The sequence below is a fragment of the Doryrhamphus excisus genome, chromosome 6 (genome assembly GCF_030265055.1).
Source record: "Doryrhamphus excisus isolate RoL2022-K1 chromosome 6, RoL_Dexc_1.0, whole genome shotgun sequence".
NCBI lineage: Eukaryota > Metazoa > Chordata > Actinopteri > Syngnathiformes > Syngnathidae > Doryrhamphus > Doryrhamphus excisus.
In genome coordinates this window covers 18,785,381-18,808,876 of record NC_080471.1, presented here as the reverse complement: position 1 = coordinate 18,808,876, position 23,496 = coordinate 18,785,381, and the positions used below count along the sequence as shown (strand labels likewise).

The window sequence follows — 23,496 nt, the reverse complement described above, 5'->3', positions numbered from 1 at the left end:
GAGAACATAACATGTTGGAAGTTATAGTGACTATTATTAAAAAACAAAAAAAACAAGAGGCAGTTTGGAATGACTAAACATTAAACACATATATTGCAATGTGTTGTATTGCATTCCAAACAGCAGTGGTTCAGCCGTTAAATAAAAGGCAAATAAAGTAAAGAAAAAAAAAGTGACTTTATTTTGTTTATAATGTTTTTCGTTTCTTTTTCAGTTGCTGCCATGAATTAGACTGGTGAGCATCATAACATAAAACAAAATAAAACACAATAAAACACTTTTTGGTTTCTTTACTTTATTTGCCTTTTATTTAACCTAGAAATGTGTCACATCATTTTGCCTGACCCTGTATTATATACAGTATATATTTACAATGCTATATATTGCAATATTGTACAAACCACTGTAAGAGTTGCTAGCACTATCATTGTTCAAGCATAATAATAATTCCAGACAATAAGACCTACCAACCTTTGAAGAAATGTTATGGTTTGTAGCCTTGCCACCGCCACCCCTTCATCATTTTTAAAATTTAAGATTATAATTGCTAGAACATTAAATTCTATTTAAAAAATATATTAAGCTGTAAGCCTCTGAATGACTTGTGCTTATTTTTTTATTATTATTATCTATACACAAAAAAAAGACTTAACTTAAGAGAAAAATGCATGCACACTAAAGCGGTTTTTCAAAAAATGGTTTCAAGTCATGGACCCATTTAACAATCTAATCCATAAGATTAATGGCAGAAGCCAAAGGGGACATAAAGCCAAATTGCAGTATACCTAAAAATTGAAGCTAAAAGAGTGATTAGTGAAGGGCTGATCTGTATCAATTACAATTTCACAATCCCTACTGACCACAGTAATTATACAGTACTTTTGATCTATTTTTGCCCGTTTGAAGATTATATCCATAAAACCAGAAAAAAAAGACTTCATTATTAATGCCCCCCTCTTTAAGATTAATATATCATCCTGCTTAAAAATAGTACATCGAGAGCTCAGTTATGGTTCTTTATTTGCTGGTTTGTTGGCAAAAGAGAGCGGTCGTGGTTTTCCCTTCCGTGTGAGGTGATGATGGAGACGTTTAATTGAGAATTTGAAAGCAAGAAAGAAATATTTAATAGTACATGATGAAATGTACTAGAAAGAGAGGAAGATGCTTTACGTTGTCAATTCAGAGGCAAAGCCGTGATTACACTTCCTCACATTTTCGACCCACCCCTTTGCCTCCACCGATACAGGTTGTAAATTAATTCTAATTTGGCTGTGTCAGACTAATAGAGGGATTGTTTCGGAGCTAAAGCCGTGACTTGGGGCATATATATTTACAATGCTGGAACAAAGGGGTCCATAATCTATACAAAGCACACAACAATGACTGCGAATAAAGAAGCTTGTAGAAAAAAGGGAGAGGCAATTTTTCTAATTCTGTTAATTTCACTTCCAAAGCAATTAAAAGCAGGCAGAGATAATGCTTGGAAACAATCGCTGCCTGACAAAGTGTTTCTGTCTTTGTAAATGAAACATCTTCAGGCTAATTTCAACTTCCACGCCTGCATGGTTTGCTCTAATTTCAGATAAAATTAACATAGCTAGATTTGGACCTTCATAAGAGAAAAAGATAGTAGAGAGAAAAAAAAAAATAATCGATCGATCCCATGCACAATATTTTTAGAATGAAGCCCATGTTGTCCAAGCGTTGTTTCATCTAATTTTCAGTATCTATAAGGACATTTTCATAGAATTAATTTTCCTTTAATCATAATTGTACAAAAGGGACTTTGCTATAAAAAAAAATCCAATTACATTTTTGTGTTTCAAATGTAAGTTGGAATTATGATTTCTTTTCTCATTATAGCTGCGGTTTAATGAATCAATCACTACATCACTGCTTTTGGACATTCAACGGTATGGAAAAAGTTTCAGCTCCCTTCTTTCATCCAAGGAGAAATATCCTCTTCTCCTCCTTGTGTCTTGGAGAGTTGGTAGAAAGAGTTGTGGGAGAAAATATTAAAGCTTTAGTCATTATTATGCCGTGATATATCCAGCAGGAAAGTTTAATTGAGCTACAAAAGATAGAAAGAAATAAAAAAAAAGAGATATATATAGTAAGGCACATGTGTGTCATCAATAGGCTGAACTTATCAACTAGTACCACTCAACTTTCTACACTGTGAAGTCATGCCTGCTGCCGCTGTTCATTAAGAGCGTTAAGCTTCCTAATTTATAAACTTCATTAAAAAAAAAAAAAAACGCTGTAAGCTTAAAATATCAAATTGATGAAAAACCAGAGTGATATCCCCAGTAGGGATGCAACAATACATGTGTCCAACAGCTGGATACAAGTAAACCAGTAATGGTACAATACTGTAACCCAAGTACTGATGATGTCACATGACATCAGTCAAAGCAACAAGGGGCGATGCAAAAAAAAAAGCAAAATACCCTGAACTCCATCCATCCATTTTCTAACCCGCTTATCCTCACGAGGGTCGCATGGGCGCTGGAGCCTATCCCAGCTGTCTTCGGGTGAGAGGCGGGGTACACCCTGGACTGATCGCCAGCCAATCACAGGGCACATATAGACAAACAACCATTCACACTCACATTCATACCTATGGACAATTTGGAGTCGCCAATTAACCTAGCATGTTTTTGGAATGTGGGAGGAAACCGGAGTACCCGGAGAAAACCCAAGCATGCACGGGGAGAACATGCAAATTCCACACAGAGATGGCCGAGGGGTGACCTGAACTCCATTATGGAAATGTGTTTTTCTACACTTACTTGTTATTATTGCTATTATTTTATGATGAATTGAAAAATCTTGTTATTGCTAATGTTTTTTTATGTATTGCCTTCACTTCGGCTATAAGGTCATTTTGATAATTGTTTTTTTTTTTTTTTAATAATTGGAATGTTTAATAGCAAAATGGATGTGGACAAATAATGAATGCTATCAAAAACAATACTGAACAAAACTATTGATGAATAATGTAAATTGATCTTTATCGCCATGTTGAATTGAATTGTGAATTATTTTCTTTTTATTTTAACAAGTTTTTTTATATGGTTGTGACTTCTATGTATGTACATTGCAGGTATACCTGCACTAGATAGATTTACATTTAAACTGTACTTATGAGTTCAAAAAAAAATCAATAAAATATGAAAATATGTAGGGGTTTTGTACTGAAAAAACATCAAACCGTGACACCAAAGTGTATGTGCTGTATTGTTGCACGGCAAACGATGTAAAACAACAAATGACAACTTGAAGTGTATTTGTGTGGTTTACTATTTGAAAAAAACCTTCTGTTCAGGTTCAACACAAAAGGGATTCCGTCACATGCAAAGTAGTCATAGTCTTCTGCTTCTGCATTAGAATTTGATTTTCTGTGAGAATTAGGGTGCTTTAGTGAAGGGGTTCACACACACACAACGATGGTGTGAAGGTATGTCAAGTTTAAAATTAAAAACAGGATTAAAGAGCGTCCATGAAAGATAGTCCTTGATACGCAGAGCAGCACCAAGGATGAAACAGAGATTTTGTAGAAGAGAATACTTGAGCTGCCGCACGGGGACTGTCACTGTCTGTCTTAAAGAGGCCCGAAGAGAGGCAGAACAAAGTGCTGCAGCTGATGAAGGCGCCGCAGATACTGCTTTATTAACTCTCCATCCACATCAAACCTGAAGCAAGCAGCTCGCTGATTAAACACTGAGACAACACACATCAAACCTGTATGCTCAACAAGCCTGATTAAACACACGCAAGCCTCGCCGCTCTTACGTTAATAACCCAACGCGTGCACGGAGAAAAAAAAAAAAACACATCAGACCTGAAAGCAAAAAAAAAAAAGGAGAGTGGGGGCGTACTTTTGTGAGACAATTATAGACTTAGAAAGAAACCATTGGGAACGAGTATTTAAACAAAAACGGAATTGGAGTATGACATGTGACAGTGAACTATGCACTGGAGAGGATACACTTATTGATCAGAGTAATGAGAATTAACTTCCAATAGCTGCGTAAGTACCAAATACTCCCTCCACCATCCCCTTGATCAATCTATTAGGCTTCAATAATCTACTTTATATGTCACCAACATTCCGGTTTTGATAAATGAGCCAAATGAGCCCTCATATTTAGTAAAATTAGGGGCTGTTAAATGGAGGCAGGTCAAAAATACTTTACATACTATGTGGGTTTCTGAAAACACTGTCAGGGATGAGTGATTCTATTTCCAAATAGTATGACTTCATGTTTATTTCTAACAGCTAGATAAAAAAAATTACATTTTACATTATATGAAACAGTTAGTAGCAGTTATAGTAATGTGATTGATTACAAAGTAGGTGTAAAATACATGTAAAGTAATATCAATTAACACTAAGTTGACGTGGATTGTAAATACACACAAACATTCCATACTTTCTGCAGCATAGCAGTGATACTGCCAACAAAAAGTACACTGAGTTTACTTAATAAATTCAAGTAAATGTAACCTATTACAGTATGGGAATTATGTACAATTACAATCTATTTAATAATATTGCAATTGTCAAGTATAGTGTTAAGTATGCTTTAAACTATGCTGAAAATGCTAGTTTATGCTGAAACTAGTACATTTTACTTCACATTGAAGTGGTACAATGTATTTAAAATCTATTTGTAGTTAAGTTTTTCAAGTACATTGCTTTTGTAAGTTGTTTTTTCTGTTGCTAATTTAAGTTAGCAAATTTATAAAAATGGTCATTCATGATGTAATTATTAATAGCAATCAAATGGTACAGCAGATATAGATGAAACCAATTTAAATGATCTAATCTTCACATTATAAAATATCCCAAAAATTTTTTCACTGTGGCCACACAGCTAGGAGAGCCGAGTTCGATTCCACCCTCAGGCATGAGGGTTTGCATGTTCTCCCCGTGCATGCGTGGGTTTACTCCGGGGGGTCCGGTTTCCTCCCACATTCCTAAAACATGCTAGGTTAATTGCCGACTCCAAATTGTCCATAGGTATGAATGTGAGTGTGAATGGTTGTTTGTCTATATGTGCCCTGTGATTGGCTGGCGACACTGCCTCTCGCCTGAAGACAGCTGGAATAGGCTCCAGCACCCCTGCGACCCTTGTGAGGATAAGCGGTAGAAAATGAATGAATTAATGTTTCACTGCACTTTATTTTTGATAAACATGCACTGGAATGTCTGCCCTGTTGTCACTTGCGTATATGCGATACACAAGTGCTCTTATTTTGAAAGCCGGAAATGTGTTGTGTGGGTTGAGGAGATGATATTAATGAATAAAGTTGATTTATTTAGATTGGCATCCTTTATAGTTTAACTTCCCTGATTCTGACTGCTTAGAGGAAGTCATTTAAATGTGTAAATATGTGAATATGAATCATGTTATGAATCGTGCACCCTTCCTTTATATGATATCATTGTGTTGCAAATGTTGTACTGAACCGACCGCTCTTTTTTTTTATGAAGTTAAACCAAACTTTTTAGCTGGTGCTCGCCACCTTCTTCTTAGTTGGTGTTCAATGGCCATTTCATTTGAACCGTCCCGGTAGAATGGCAACCTTAATGGCGACCATTCTGCTAGTCTCCACTCTTATTTTTCCCTTTCTGAGCTTCCTTCTTCCTCATTTCTGTTTATTTTTTCCAATTTCTCATCTCTACTCTTTTCCTTCTTTCCTTCCTTCCTAGCCCCCTTTAATATATGTGGACCTGTCCTGGTTTCTCCCCATTTCTTTTTCCATCACCTCCTGTTCTCTTCATCTCCACCTCTCTCCTTCACCTCCATCTCTTCCTCCTCCTCTTATTTTTCAGTGAAAAAGCAAAGTGACTGGGAGCGTCACTCTGTGCGGATAGCTGGGAGCCGTTGGCGGTTATCGGCTCCTGCAGACTCTCTCTGCCGGTCTGATCTGTCTCCTCTTCATTAAGCAAATACGCCGACGTGGAAATGAAAACATAATAGCTATTTGATTTCCAGCAAGATATTTTGCATATTGGTTCGGAGCTGATAGCGGAATTTCATCAAGTCATTTTTTTTTCTCTCTCTCCATCTCTCACTCTCTCTCTCTTGCTCTTCCCCCTCCCTCTCCTGCCATCACCACTACCCCTGCTTTTCCCTACAGCCCCCAAACCCCTCAATACATCCCTCCCCCCTCTTCCCTCCATCCTCACGCTTTAAAAACGGAATTACTGAGATGGGCCGACTTTCAGAGAGATTTCTTTGCATTGCTGGGAAGAGGGAAAAAAAAAAAAAAGAAATCTAGTTCCCCAGGAAGACTACTTAAACGATTAAATACCCCCCCATTCTCATCTTTTTTTTCTGCCTCTTCCTTTTTTTGATAACATGGAAGAAAATTTAAAGAATTCACAGTGCTTTAGGTTGACTGTACTAATAAGAGATAGGAGGGAGAAAATTAACTCCTTAATGAGCACAGCCGTCTCCCTGATAAAGGTCCTGGTGAGACGGCAAAGTGGGACACTGGCTGAACCTTGGGAGAGACACCATGAGGGGGAGATAGACGGTGATAAAGCTGGCCGGTGGATGGGGTGTAATCGAAACAGAATGAGTGAGACTTGACACCATGCAGAGTAACAATTAGTTTTGCCACCTCCTCCTCTGAGGAGTTATTTTCTTCCGGGGGTAAGAGGAGGGCAGGTAGTGAGATAATAGCGATACGGATTCCCTTCATGCATTTACCTCAACACCAGACGTGATGAATGGTCCAGGAGTGGAGTATATCCTTCATGCCCCAAGGAGAGAAAAAAAACTAGGCATGGAGAAGAGGATCAGCAGCCTCTTCACAGCAGGCCTATCTGATAGCCTGGTGCCTCTCGTGAGGACTACTCGCTGCCCCTGAACCTACTGAAATAAATCTCCTTGCTGCTGTTTTCCATGTTGGAACACTGTTGCTTCAAGCCTGATAGCGGTCCTGCCATGTTGGCGCTGCGGCTCCACTAGTACTGAACACGCTTACACTGATATGGTGGATAAAATGCACAAATGGCCGTCATCAACAAAGAGCCATTGCGTACTTTCTAACCTCAGTTGTTCTGAGAAAGAGAGGAAATGTTTGGGACAAGGTCACTATACTGAGCTGTAGACTGATTTGGGCCAGGCTCAACCAAGTCTGCAAAAATAAAATAAAATGAAAAAATAATAAATAAAATAAAAAATAAAAAATAAAAAATAAAAAATAAAAAATAAAAAATAAAAAATAAAAAATAAAAAATAAAAAATAAAAAATAAAAAATAAAAAATAAAAAATAAAAATAGCTACACGGCGGTCGAGTGGCAGACCTCACAACTAGGAGACCAGGGTTCAATTCCACCCTTTGCATGTTCTCCCCGTGCATGCGTGGGTTTTCTCCGGGTACTCCGGTTTCCTCCCACATTCCAAAAACATGCTAGGTTAATTGGCGACTCCAAATTGTCCATTGTTGTCATTGTTTGTCTATGTGATTGGCTGGCGACCAGTCCAGGGTGTACCAGGCCTCTCGCCCAAAGACAGCTGGGATAGGCTCCAGCACCCACGCAACCTTCGTGAGGATAAGCGGTAGAAAATGTATGAATGAATGAATTAATAATAATAATAATAATAATAATATGCCCTGTGATTGGCTGGCGACCAGTCCAGGGTGTACCCCGCCTCTCGCCCGAAGACAGCTGGGATAGGCTCCAGCACCCCCACAACCTTCGTGAGGATAAACGGTAGAAAATGAATGAATGAATGAATAATAATAATAATACTGTCTATTGTGCAATGAATAAACATCAGGAACATTAGTAATGCCATGTATCAAATACACCATATAGTGTGAGTTATTATATTTGTGTAATGTAATGTAATTTATTTATTATGTGTTGTATATAAAACAAAGACAAGCCCAGTGTAACCAAGGGTTCTTACAAGTAAATTACACAATAAACACTACATTCCTACACACACGGTCACACTTGAGAGGATTTAGGAGTCACTAGTCTCCCCCAGGGAGACAAATTTTAACACACTAATTCACACACTTGCATGCATGCATGGTCTGTTTTCAGCATCTTTTAATTTGGTACTTAGTGTCATTAATGTTACTGTTATCACCATTATTTGTGTCTGCTGTTATGTCTCGCCCTCTCTTTTCTCTCCATCCCCAGGTTCTCCAACTAGGCGATCAAGTCCCAAGGTTCTTCAGTTTTCACAACTACACCCCTGTTATTCCTGCACCCTCTGACTATCTGGTCCACCCAGCACAACAGGAACAAGCAATGAAATGGATTCTGTCACCATCTGTGGTCACATCTTGGTCCCTTCTCTTCCCCTAACCTATCCCCAATATCCTCTAGTCTGACTCCAATCTCAGTCAATGATGTGACCTAACGCTGTCACATCTCACATTCTTCTTTGTCTGTCATCCCTATAACCATGTTCTGCTTGATGGTTTTAACAATAAATTTGCAATGCGATTGGAACAGGAGGTGTATACCAAACTCACTTGTTGTAAAGCAAAGCTGTTCTGGCCAAACAATCATAGAGTTCACTCACACTACATGACTAAGATGCTGAACAGGACGGGTTGAAAAACACAAAAAACAAATCACAAACCACTTGAATTCAGCATTCAACATTCGAAACTGCAGAGAGAACATCCACGCTCCTTGAATCTATTGATGTGTTGCTAGGTTGCACGTGGATAGTGTTTGTACTTTGGGATTCAGACATCCACGTGTCCCTTTGTCATCGAAGCAATCATTTATCACAAATGAAAAGGTCATAGATCGAAAGATGTGATGTGAATATTTTTTCCCCTCCTGATAGGTGGATAGACTGATAGATACGCGTGTATATTTATCCGTCTCTAGCATGGATGGATGGATGCCTCGCGACCAGTCAACTTTCCATGAATTACAATGCATAGAACAAAGTAACATTTATACTGTATTTTTGTCCAGATCTGAGATACATGTCAGAAACATTCATTCACTAAAGTTACACTGCCAGAAAACACAGATATTTGTTTTGATAGCTTAGTGGGGAGAGGCGGGGTGCTCGCGAGTGCACATAAAGAGTAGTAAGGAATAACAAGCAAACAAATGCAAAATGGTGATTCTCCTGAAAAGGGTACATCTAAATGACAGTATTCAGAAGCGTCACAGTACTTTGAGGGTTATGACGGACAGACGATTTGAAGTAATAGTGAATATATATTGCATCTGAGGCAATATGACGTCTTACACATAAATAAAACTCGATTGAAATGATTAGACCACTGCACGGCGATCGAGTGGTTAGCGCACAGACCTCACAGACCAGGGTTAAATTCCACCCTTGGCCATCTCTATTAACACTGCTATATCTGCTATTAAACATTCCAATTATTAAAAAAAATGAACAATTATCAAAATTACCTTATAGCCGAAGTTAAGGCAATACATAAAAAAACATTAGCAATAACAAGATTTTTCAATTCATCATAAAATAATAGCAACAATAACAAGTAAGTGTAGAAAAACACATTTCTATAATGGAGTTCAGGGCACCCCTCGGCCATCTCTGTGTGGAATTTGCATGTTCTCCCCGTGCATGCGTGGGTTTTCTCCGGGTACTCCGGTTTCCTCCCACATTCCAAAAACATGCTAGGTTAATTGGCGACTCCAAATTGTCCATAGGTATGAATGTGAGTGTGAATGGTTGTTTGTCTATATGTGCCCTGTGATTGGCTGGCCACCAGTCCAGGGTGTACACCGCCTCTCGCCCGAAGACAGCTGGGATAGGCTCCAGCACCGCCCGCGACCCTCGGGAGGAAAGGCGGTAGAAAATGAATGAATGATTGAAATGATTAGCGTGTTAGTAGGCGTATTGTTTGTAGGCTGTTCTGCATAATCAAGTAACCACCAAATAATTAAATACAGGAAGACCTCTGTTTACCTCTCAAAAGCATAAAAGTCGATGCATTGCAGTGAAATTAACTGATAAATATATTTAATTGAATACCACTCCACCGGTGTAAATAAAAACAGAGCAGGAAACACCTTTTCATTGTGGCGGATGAATTTATATTCAAATCAGATACAATACAAAGATCAATTTTATGACCACCAACATCAACCATTACCTTTGTGTTCATTAATCTGCATTGATGATTAATGTTAAGGAGAACAATAAGCTAACAACAGGTGGTGTTTAAAATTGCAAAAAAGAAAATGAAAACAGGGGCGGAGTTCCAAGTAAGAGAGAAAAAGAGCAGTTACCATGCAGTCTGAGCTGAGACCCTGGACTATTGAAGCCAGGCATGCAGACGAGAAAGCCAAATGATAAGCCCCGCTGATAAAAGATAGAAAATAGCAGCAGATTTGAACTTTCCCACCATCCTAAGATCCAGCGCTTGGAGGAGGGGTTGAGTCTATGACTTATTGAATTCATTCCTATCTTCCTAGTTATACACCCAGTACTACCCAGAAAAAAACAAGAAAGCCAACGCAAAGATGCAAGGTTAATTACATAAAAAGTGAATTTCCGATATCGTATGATTGGAGGATGAATTTAAACTAAACATGACCACAAAATTGTGTAAAGACACACTACAGACATGTTCATATGATAATATCCATGAATGGTCAACAAAGGTTCCCTACTAATGTATCGCCATAGGATATTTCTTTCATTTAGAGCCCCTTTTCTTGCTATCTGCCATTCTCCCACTTTCTCAATACAAAGAGGCTTGACCTTGAGTAAGATAGTATTTTCATAACAGCAGGTTAGACTTGCCAATAATGCTGCAAAAACACCCGCGATGATATCTAAAAACTGTGGATGGTTATGCTCGGTATGTATGAATTAATCTACGAATGTATATTTTCTATTGCTTGCATTGCTCGGTTAATTAGATATAACCTAACAATATCACAAGACTATGCCCGTGGATGACATACACACACATGCAACAACACACACACAATAAACTATCAAACACACAAGGTCTAAAAAAAATTGTGAAGCTGTTTAATCGCATTATTAATTTTTTAAAATTCATTCATTCATTCATTTTCTACCGCTTAACCTCACAGGGGTGCTGGAGCCTATCCCAGCTGCAGTGAAAATCCAGCCTACTGAGTCTGAATTGAACACTTCAGACTCAGACTCACCCGCAGTGAGTTACACAACACTAAAATAAGACTTTGTCAAAAACAAAACTCCACCAAGGTACATACAGTTGTACTCATTCATTCATTCATTCATTTTCTACCGCTTATCCTCACTAGGGTTGCGGGGGTTGCTGGAGCCTATCACAGCCGTCTTTGGGTGAGAGGCGGGGTACACCCTGGACTGGTCACCAGCCAATCACACAAACAACCATTCACACTCACATTCATACCTATGGACAATTTGGAGTCTAACCTAAATTCTTCAATCCTCATTGTAAATTCTACTTATGCCTAATGTTTATAAACTTGCAGTTGTTTGCAAATAAACAACAATGTGAATAGCTCAACACATCAAGTACGATGATTACTATTTCTTTTAAATTAGTCATCTATTGAAAAATTCAACATTCTGAAAATAGATTAGATTTACAACAGGGTTTGGATCATTTTGTTTTATTCTTTGTTACTCTTTACCACTTTGAATTCATTTCTGTTCCGTTCATCACTCCTTTGCATGATTGTTATACAAAGTAACCCTCTGGTCCTCTCAAGTACTGTGGCCTTCGTGACTGCTTTATCAGACTGTCAACCCTGAAACTTCAAGTCAACTCCAAAGCAAATCAAGCAGATCAAACACACATGAACAAGTTTCTGTTGCTACCAAAGACTAAACAATTCAGAGGGAGCAAGAAGTGACAACTCCCACAAAAACATGAATGGATAACTGTTGGTGTGGCGGGTATGAGGATAATGCATGTTTATACATTTTATACAAAATGATATTAAAAGATGGAAGGGGGAGTAGCGTGAATTAGAGAGAGTTGTGGGGAGTACCACTCACAACTTGGCTTTGCATCCGTTATCTCTGCCTCCTGTCCAAGGCTTAAAATAAAAATAAAAATAAAGTGAGATGGCAGCAGTGTTGCTGCGATAGCCCCGTGGAGCATGAAGAGGGGATGTAAAGGAGATAGCTGGTTAAATATAACCCAATGCATGGCTGGCAGCAGCAAAGAAAGGAGGTATTTTCAAGAGGTAGGGCATCACTGGAGCCCTTGCTGTCCTGATAACATCCACGTTAACTTTATGTATGTGTGTGAGTTTGTGTGTGATTGTGTAAGCAAAAGACATCCATAATTACTCTACAGTTCAGAAACACACACCTACACACACACAACCATGAAAGCATAGCCATGAAGGATTACTTTAACAAAGAAAACACACATAGAGAAAGCAGAGCTTAGAAAAGATGCGTTCACTTCCATCCGTGCATCCCCTCTCCCTCGTCAAAGGGAGTATCAGCGGCCCCCGCCTCTCTCAACTCCTTCATAATGCTAAAAGTCACAAGATTTTTTGATGGGGAAAAATGTGCTTTCCTTAGATGATGGTTAGATAGAGGCAAGTACAGCCAAATGTCAAAGATGATAAATGGAAGGGTGCAAAGACAAGATCACTCACTCACACACACACACAGAAATACTGCCTTCTTCATTTGCATAATAAAACAGTCATGTACGGGTTTAAATGGCTCGTCCATGTCTTAAATGGACTACAGGGCTCGACAATAACGATGTACCGATGGCCCGGGGCAAGTTAAAACAAAATTCGGGCAAGTGAAGCCAATCAGTGATATTCCCGTCGGGCAAGTGTACTTCGGCATGCCATACTGCAAAGAGTTTTTTTTTTTTTTAAAGCGGTTCTTGTTGGGTGTTGGTAAAAAAGTATTTTATTAGCGGCAGCAAATCAAATGATGGCACAGGTGAGTGAATCACATTGCTGTGACAATTTGAAGCGGTCACAATGAAACACCACCGATTAGATCCAATACTGATTTTGTATACTGAATACTGATACTGAAGTGCTGATTTTGCACAAGCTACAAAATCTAGCGGTTCCATTTCTCTGTGTATTTTTGCTTCACAAATTATTGTTTGACCATTGAGCATTTTTTTTCTGGATTAAAAACACTTTACCAGTACACAAATGCGTCTATTCAATAATGTTTCATTGTGGTGCACAACTTATAAATATCACTGATTACTACGACTACGATGTGTAAGGTAGTATGGCATACCACGTTAACATACATCTCCACAATTTTTCAGACATTCCTCCTAATTAAATGCGTCAGTACTATTATCTGATGAATTATCTATGATGATCTATGTAGGAAAACAACCACAAGAAATGATAATCATTTCATCTTTATTTGAGATTCTCATGTGATGCCATAAAAATTAGATGATATCATTATGGCAGTCTTTTCATTTTACATGGGGCAAGTAGTTCTCACCTTAAGGATTCCCCATGGGCAAGTAATTTTTGTAGAGCCCTGGACTACTTTCTTACATCATAAGACGGTACAAAACATTTTCCAAAAGTCTAGTATTCCAGTTTATTGTATCACCACAGAAGTCAAGTATTTAAATGGACAATAAAGAGAGGGGGGCAGATCAGCTGTCTGACTAATAAAGTCCTGAACTATATATATATATGTGTGTGTGTGTGTGTGTGTGTGGATGACTGAATAGATTATTTTAATATCTCACCGGTGTGGATTGCTGATAGTGCTTTAAGGCAGGGCCCAGTGGAACGAGTGCTGGTAGTACCTATCTGTAATTAGTAACCATTCCCTATCACTGATAAGATAAACTAAGGCTGACCTTTTCAATTTGTTCACCATGGTAACCTGAAACACCCACCACCCAAGCACCCGTGCCCTCCCTTCATATTATTTTGTGATTAAACAGCAAATAATGCATAGATGCGAGGAGCCGATAAGAGAATGATTAATAATTGTCCGCCACATGCTGCTTTTTAATATGCGTGTGTATGTGCATGCGTACTGAGGACGGGTTGTCATTGTGAGAAGGCTTGGTTTGGCTTGGCTTTTTTTTTTCCCCAGGTCAATAATGGAAATTTAAGATTAATAAAAACAAATTTTTACGCCAATATTACCTTTTACCCACTACCTTTTACCTTCGTTCTAAGATACGGTTCTGGTACATACTCGTATCATGGGAATACATGTCATTAAAAATGTATTTGAACTGTTCTTTCACCAGAGAGGAGGGATTATACAGCACTCACCTTCCATGATATTTAAAAACAAATATCGGGTGCATAATTTTCTCTGGAATATTGAAGTAAAAATTATACATGCAGGTTCACACATATAGATAATATTTATTTATAACTTCCCTTAGGACATTTAATCTCAAGTAGACCATTTTTGTAGCCGCCGAGAAGCTTCTGGAATAATTCTAGTTGGACAAAATGGGTAGAGTTCATTTAAATTGATCTATGATATTGAGTGATAGGATTTCAGGTGGTTCATTATCGATTCCACAGCCAACATAGTTGTGTGTTTGGGATCATTGTCCTGTCGGAACTAATTGTTTCCCAAAGTCTCTGTGCCTGGTGAAAAACCGGGGGACAATTTAGCTCATTGCTAAGCGTTTTAAGTACATGGAAGGTAAGAAATCACTGCATTTTTTAATTGTTTTTTGTATCAATAAGTGTATCAACAATTTAATGGTGGAAAATAGACCCAAATCATGTTAATCTTGTCAAGTTAAGACACATTTTGGAACCTTCAGCACCACTTATTATAAGAATCACGAGACTATATGTAAATTTAAATCTGACAATGTGTAAATTTCAGAAAGTACAAAATTGAGTGCCCATAAAAGCATTGAAATAAACCATTTAGGGGCCATGGTGAGATTATGTAGACCTCTTAACTGGACTTTAGATGCCGATGAATAATGAATGCAGGATTCTAGTGTTACGTCGTCTTCACTTTTAACACCACAATGTGGTTTCAGAGTGGAGGTAAGAATCCTGTCTCTCAATTAAAAAAACTTGAAATGAGATACCAAGTGAAGTCTTTCATGAATGTCACTAACTTAAGTGCCCTTTCCTAGAATAAAAAACTGCACAGTAGCTGGCACAAACTTTAACTTTTTAATTAACTAACTTAAAACTTTAAATTATTATTATTTATTCAAGATTATTTAAATTATTTGTGCAATTTACTGTTTACGCTGTACATGGCTGTTCATATTTGATGTCATCTATTTATTCACCACATTATTATTATTTATTATTATACAGGAGCCTGGCAACAACATTTCGTTGGCAATTTCACTGCTGTGTTATTGTGCAATGACAATAAAGGAAGTCTATCTATCTATCTAATGGCAACTACAAAGTTAGTCATTATTACATCTAATTGGAGAGCATTATGTTACATATTATATGCAGTAATATGTCAAAATGTACTTTTGCATTGACCATTGGTTGATTTCAAAGCCAAACAAAAATAGAACACAATATTATATGACAATGACACTCTCTGTGATGAGTGAATTTCCACTAACTAGGATTCCTGATTTCTAATTCAAACAGCATTCTAATAAATGCTCTTTCACTTGCATACAGTATAGTTTTCCCATCTCTAAGTCACTCAAAGCGCTTTGACACTGTTAGCACATTTACCCGATGATGAGCGACCGGGGGTTCAGTATCTTACCCAAGGATACTTCGACATGACCACAGGAAGACAATGGATTGAACCTGCAATGTACACAGAGTGCAGCTGCACAAGCCGTAAAAGCTCGGTAGCTCGTGCGGGCAGCTCAGACGTCATCGAGCGACAACGCGAGGCCCAAGCATGGCCTTTCCCAAAGCTAGGTAAAACACCCTGTTATCACACCCCATTTGCATGAGAGGGAAACATTAAGTGAGTATGCAAAGACCGGCCAGTTGACTAAAAGGTTAGCATCTGTAGGTTCTGTCAGGCTGGATAGCTGCGGAAGCGCAAATCAGAGGCCTTCCAAATGTTATCTGTTACATCAGTGTACAGTCATCCCTCGTTCATTGCGGTTAATTGGTACCACACCCAACCATGATACATTTCCGCCAGGTGGGATTCAGTATTAATAAACTGATTATTTTTGTAGTTGGAGCATAGAACACCTGTTTATGACTTTCTGAAAACAATTTCAAATCACATTTACAGTCATATTTCCCGATATAGCATATATAATCGGAGAAAATACACCATTTAAGACATAAATAAATAAGACTCATGCTCGTGTGAGTTTCAAAAAATGTCTTCCGGACGTGTGGACAGGAAGTGATGTCGAGATTCAGAGTTGAGTTTCAGCTCAAGTATGGTCACAACAGTAGCCTGTGTTATAATTATGATGATTACTATTATTTTTACTATTATTTACTATTATATTTACTATTATTATTATTTTATTACATTCATTCATTTATTTTATACCGCTTTTCCTCACGAGGGTCGCGGGGGATGCTGGAGCCTATCCCAGCTGTCTTCGGGCGAGAGGCGGGGTACACCCCGGACTGGTCGCCAGCCAATCACAGGGCACATATAGACAAACAACCATTCACACTCACATTCATACCTATGGACAATTTGGAGTCGCCAATTAACCTAGCATGTTTTTGGAATGTGGGAGGAAACCGGAGAACCCGGAGAAAACCCACGCATGCACGGGGAGAACATGCAAACTCCAAACAGAGATGGCCGAGGGTGGAATTGAACCCTGGTCTCCTAGCTGTGAGGTCTGCGCGCTAACCACTCGACCGCCGTGCAGCTTATCAGAGCTTTTCTTGTAGAAAATTGGAACCAAAGCGAAGTTTAAAAAAAAAATTGTTTTTAATAAATGTGTTTTTTTGTGTTTTTTTTTGGGAAAACCTGATGCGGCCCAATCTCACCCAGACCCAAGCTCCAGTGGCCCCCAAATAAATTGAGTTTGAGACCCCTGCATTATATGGAGAAATCTTCCAAAAGGCTGACTTACATTTTCGTGCAAATGTACATACTGTAGTTCCCAGAATAAAAGACAATACTCCTAAAACTACACCATTAAGGTTGGGAGAGTCCGAGGAATTTGCTAGGTGAAAGGGATTCATGGCTGATTCGATGTGTGTCAGTTTGAGATTTTAGCGATAATACCTATTCTGGAATATTTCTGGAAAAAACTCCTACTTTTTACAGAGAAGCTGATAATTGAAATGATACAATACTGAATGATGTTGACTGAGGCAGGATCAGATTCAACACACACACACATATAGTACATGTTTATATGGTGATAGGAACACTCCCTCCCTCAGAGCACATTGGTTGTGGTGGACACACACTCGCACATACACACACATACACAAGCTATGTCTCCATGAATGCTTGAGTAAGCGAATTGGCTTCAGCAATGGCTGAGGAGGCAATATGTTTGCAGAAAAGAGGGATAATCTTTTATCTCTCACCCTCCCAAATGATTTCTTAAAGTCTATATCACTTCCCTGACAGTTGACGTTCCACTTTTTCTACTTTCATTATTTATTTATCTATTTTTGCTTTGTGTGAATTCAGCTAAAAACACTTCTGAAGCGCTTAATGGCCCTATCGTTGCCACAGATCTGCTGCCACATGCCGCCTTTTCCTCGCTTTCCCTTTTTTTTGGGAGATATTCTGCGGCCTGGCCGCCGGAAGAAAAGACACTTTATCAAACAGTTTTGACGAGGATGACACGGCCAATTATTGACAAATTATTCCTTCATAGAACGACAGTAAGAAAAGAAAATGAGAGAGAAAAGGGGGAGAGTGACTATTGGCTTAATGAGTGCCACCCCCACAACAGACACACACACACACACACACCACCCGAACAGGCCTGAGGAGACAGGCGTCTATCAGATTCTATTAAGAGCTCGACACTTTGACGAACCAAGCTGTCCGCGCCCTGCCACGCATTAACTGCTATTATATGCTCATGAACCCATTTTCTCTTTTGTACATTTTTATCCTGCATTGTGAAAGCACTGAGAACCTTTTGTTTGTGTGTTTTGTGTGCCTGCATGTGTGTGTGTGTGTGTGTGTGTGTACATTTGTAGACAGCATACAAGATTAGTATTTAATGCATTTCTTCACATTATTACAAATAAGAATGGCAGGTAATAGCTCTAAACTCTGGACAGCAACCATGATTCAAAACCTTTTTTTTTTATATATTCAGCAGGAATCAATTGGCTCGGAACCGAGTACCACAGAAAGGTTAAGGAAAACAGAAAGTACTGAGACATGCAATAGAAAGAATGAGAATAATATCCGCCTTATGCTCCCATCAATCTGATAACATGATTCATGTCAAACGAATGCTCAGTACAGCATCTTCTATTGACCAGATGGTGGCGGGTGAGGCAGATCCTGTTTTCTAAAAGGTAACTCTGTCAATGTGTGCACTCGGCTGCCCATATAGGAGCCTGTTTAAAAGTGTATTATGCCCAAAAAACAAATACATTTTTGAACCACATTAACAGAACAGCAGAATGCGGAATGCCTGAAATATTACAAAACTGCCAATCACATGCTAAAGCAGGGGTCTCAAACACGGGGGCCTGCAGCACACTAGTTTGAGGCCCCCCGCCTTGATATGAAAGTTTACTGTTAGTGCGGCCCGCGCAAGTTTGATATGGATGCTGTATGGTATAATGTACCCAGAAAAAAAATTATTACATTTGATTAATGTTCATGTTAAAGGTTAAATAACTGTTAATAGTTATCCTCCCTATCCGTGTGGAAGTGGTAAGTTTTTGGCTATTTAAGTTTAAAGGAAATAACTTGAAGGCTACCGTTTAGGTCGCTAGCTCTCTAGTTTGCGAGTTAGCATGTGTCTCAAGACCCTGCAGTTGCGCAATATGTTATATAAAAAGAGCATAAATGTGACTATAGTCGTGTTTTGTCATGTCTACAGGGCTCTAATAATGCTTTGTTAATTTTAATCTGAAAAAAATAATTTGTCTACCCACCAACTATATGTGGTTATTATTATATTTATTTATTTATTACTGATTGATTGATTTTCTTTATTCTTGATTTGTTTATTTATTTTTCATCTTATTTTGTGTAGAAAAATAAAAAGTAAGATATTTGAGAACAGTGGAATGTTTTATCAGAGCTTTTCTTGTAGAAAATTGGAACCAAAGCGAAGTTTTTTAAATTGTTTTGTTTTTTTGGGAAAACCTGATGCGGTCCAGTCTCACCCAGACCCGAGCTCCAGTGGCCCCCAAGTAAATTGAGTTTGAGACCCCTGTGCTAAAGCATGACAGTCAGTTCTAATGTGTAGCCTCTATGGCAGATGTTTAACACTTAGCTTCTCCATTCTATCATACAAATGTCCTATTCTGACCTTCAACATCAAATCCAGTCTTACTGTACAATGTAGAAAGAGAATGGCAGAAAACTATAGCCAACATGAAATGACTAATTCATCATCGATCGACTAATAAAAGCTTTATCATTTGTACCATTGGGTTTTTGAGCAACCACTCTTATCACCTGCATCATTATCGGGGGACTTTGAGGCCTTGTAAGCAGTGAGATAGAAGCCAGATGGACAGATGGTCCACAGTTAGCGACCAAACAAAACCCAAAACTGCTGAGACCACACAGAATAGACGTTGGGGACAAATGTTTTAAAGCCTGAATGGCACTTAAAAGTTGTACGTACAGGTTTGCAAAACCTTGAAAGGCATTCCCAAAAATTGCAGTGAAAGTTCCTGCGTTTTGCATCAGAAAGTGAACATTGCAATAAACAGTTGTTTCCGTCTGTGTAACTAGAAAATGTGTTGACGAATAAGTATGTAGTTAATTAATATATATACACTGATAACGCTAATAAACAGCATTTACTAAGTGTCCGATCGGTGAGATATCTGCAAAAGAGAGAATCAGAACAAATCAAAAATTTTATTATATCAGACACCATCTAAAATCTCCAATAAGAACACTTCGATACAAGCAATCCATTCCCGATTCGGCCCCAGCACTTCCATCCAGCACAGTCAGGATACAGCCCATGTGATCACAACAACAGTGTCTTCTAATGTGCTAACAAAGTAGCAAATAGTAGGAGCGATGTTGGCTAAAGTCAGAAAAAGACCTTGTAGCCGAGTGCAAAACTTGTCATGCACAAGTTTCCCGTGGTGGCACACAATTAGAGAAGTTAAATAAACAGATGAGGATACCGCAAAACCACAAAGAACCAAACCTCTGTCTCCCTCACAAAAATCGATATCAATTGGTACTCAGGCTGCAATATCAATATTGTAGAGGAGCGATGTTGGCTAAAGTCAGAAAAAGACCTTGTAGCCGCGTGCAAAACTTGTCATGCACAAGTTTCCCGTGGTGGCACACAACTAGAGAAGTTAAATAAACCACAAAGAACCAAACCTCTGTCTCCCTCACAAAAATCGATATCAACTGTACTCCGGCTGCAATATTAATATTGTATCAGAAGTGATTAGGTTGAATCGGGACAACCCCAGCTATGGCAATGTAGCAAAATGTTCAGCTACAGAAAAGCACAACTGTATTCCTAGAGGAAACCCACTAAGGATTAAGCATTCAAAAGAGGAATAAAGATAAGCATTTCAACTGCACAGAACCCCACAGAGAATCGTGAGGTATATTCTGAGGTCTAAAACAATTAAAAATCAAATATCAACATGGGAAATACTCCTAAAATGACAGTTGTACCCAGGCTGTAGTCCAAAACTAACTACAAGTCACAACTGACACAACTTCTTCCATCACCGCCAACATTGCTGTCCAATTTTTCACGCTCCACCTTGCCAAGTCCACATCATCGGCAACAAGGGTGTAATTTCTTAACATTCATCATCGCTGAACTTTGAATTTTATCAGCTCCGGAGAGTGGCGCCACATCCCCCGGCCCCAGCTTTCTCAGCTCTAAGATAGGGCCGATAATAAGCGGATATCTACAGCAGATTGTTTTATTTCAGGGAACGCTGCTGCTAATACTAATACACAGGCAAGAGCGTGGTGATAGAAGGAGAAATGAAGAGGTGGAGAGTAGAGGGCACATTGATGCAAGAGAAAGGAAAGCTGCTTTCTGCTCAAATCACTGGAACTTTAACCCAAAACTTTGGACTGAAGAAACATTGTAAACATGATGCTTCTGCAGCATCATCAGACTTATTCACATAAATATTTTGGGCGCCTTTTGGTAGTGATGCGCGATACCACTGACATTTTTTCCAACCCGATACAGATTAGTACCGATACCAATACTTTTACAAATTCACCGTCACTAATATTTGGTATACAAATAAATGTTGTAAAACAATGCACATATTGATAATTAGGAGTGACAAGTAATTGAAGTACACTGATTACAAAAAAATAAGCAATGATTTTTTGTCTGCTTCGAGGAATAGTAATGTGCTTACGTCACGCTTACGTCATGCTAGCAGCATGTATGAAAACATAACCTTGTGGATGATGGGCAAAATTTTTAAAAAGTAGTGGTGGCCAAAAATAATCGTTATCGATAATGATGATATCCGTATTGGATTTTTTCACGATCATGAAAAACGATATTTAAAAAATGCTGTATACAATGCTGTATACAACACATATGTGCACATAACGCTAGGTTTCAGAGAGTTTTTTTGTCAATGCAGTCCGGACTGGTGTGCCCAGATCTGCTGTAGGTCTGCCCACAAAAAAAGTATATATTCAGTATGTATATACTACACTATATGCTCTCAGTGAACTATATAAAATGTAAAAATAGAACAAAAATATTATATTTAAAATAACAGTACTACACAGAACTATACAATATTAGTTTAATTTAATGGAACTACTTCTGAAATGCTGTCTTTCTTTTAGATTTCTGCAGGTGTATGCCATCATGATTAAAAAAAAAAGAAAAAAAGAGTGAACCACTATTGCATAAAATATCCATGCAAATGAGCAATGACTTTTTGTGGAAAGCTTCAGGGCAGGTCCAAATGGCAGCGATAGCTAAATGAAATTGGGACGACTCGAGCATTTGAGGGTATATATGCAAATGTTTCCATTACTATCACAAAATGAGATTCATCATTTTTCATCATTGTGTGAAGACTATATAAAAGTAAACAAGGTGTGGTCTTGGAAAAGTTTACTTTTCAGACTTTCACAACTAACCTTTTGGTACCTAACTTAGTACCAATGTGACAGAATAACATTGACACATTTGTTCACCCTTGCTCACATTAGCATAATTTTCTGTCTGATGTCCGTCCATTAGATGGTAGCGTAACTCTACATGGTCTGTATTTCAGCTACAGCATCAACTTACTTAAACGGGACCTATGATGCTTATTTTTTGGCCTTTTGTATCGCATTGTGGACTCCTATAGAGCAGGTATACACGATAAACGGCACACAAAGCTTCAGAGTTCTTCCAGAATCTGCACCTATTTGACTATTTCTTTGGATTTTGTGGTTTTAATGTATTCCACCTTCGAAAACTTGCTTAGCATGCTTAAAAACACTTCCGGTTTGTGCCGCTAACTTTATCGGAGTTGATAGTAAATGGTGATGTAGCTTCTTAAAATGTCTGCTTTTAACATACAGCCATATGTTTTGGATCCTGAATCCGATCCGGAAGTATAGCCTGGACAGACAGAAGTTTCTTAAGAAAAGAAGTTATTTCAAGATGTTTCTCAATGGTAAGTAGCTTTAGCATTTAAGCGTTGTACAGCATAGGTAATCAAATGTGCCTGATGGTGGCGCCTTTAGGAATTGTAAACAAATGCGGCTTGAGCTTGAGGGAGGGCAGAGCGCTTATCCTGCTTACAGACATGGCCATATAAGGAAGTTCGCCCCCCTGTGACATCAAAAAGGGTCAGTTTTACCACGCCTTTTGAAACAGAGCGTTTTGAGCCATCCCAAACTTCTTTCAGAGCTCACTTCCAAATGAGCAAACCTCATTATATGAAACCTTGGCATGGTTTAATACGAGAATACAAAATCCTAACTACATTTATTGGTAAGAAAAGCGGAAAAAGCACAATAGGTCCCCTTTAAGATGGTGAGTGCCAATCACAGACAGTCAAACACAACAGTCAAATTAAAAAATAATATAATACACGGCGCAACACGTAATAGGCAAGTTAAAACTAACACAAGTATGTATTTTATAGCTGTTATTTACAAAGTGCACATAAGGCTGGATATTTTTTTTTTATGGCAAACTACTTGCAAGTTTATAAAATTGCAAATAAAAATCCCAATGGGGGTTTGAATAATGTTCAATGGAAAACACCCATACACAGACAGTATAAGCAAACGCACCGCTAGACAGCTGGGACTCCAGGTACTGTGTTAAACACAGGACCAATTAGTGATTCTGATGTAAAGTGAGGTCAAGCTGTTGACCTCGCTGTCGCCATGTCTTCAGTTGAGACGCCATCAGACGTCTCTGTGCCACAAAGCTGGGCTCATTTGTGT

General features: G+C 38.5%; 1 protein-coding gene across 1 annotated transcript in view; it reads right to left on the bottom strand.

Moving 5' to 3' along the window:
* The window catches only part of zfpm1 (zinc finger protein, FOG family member 1), a 92,139-nt gene that overhangs the window by 52,959 nt on the left and 15,684 nt on the right, over window positions 1-23,496 (bottom strand). The window lies entirely within an intron of this gene.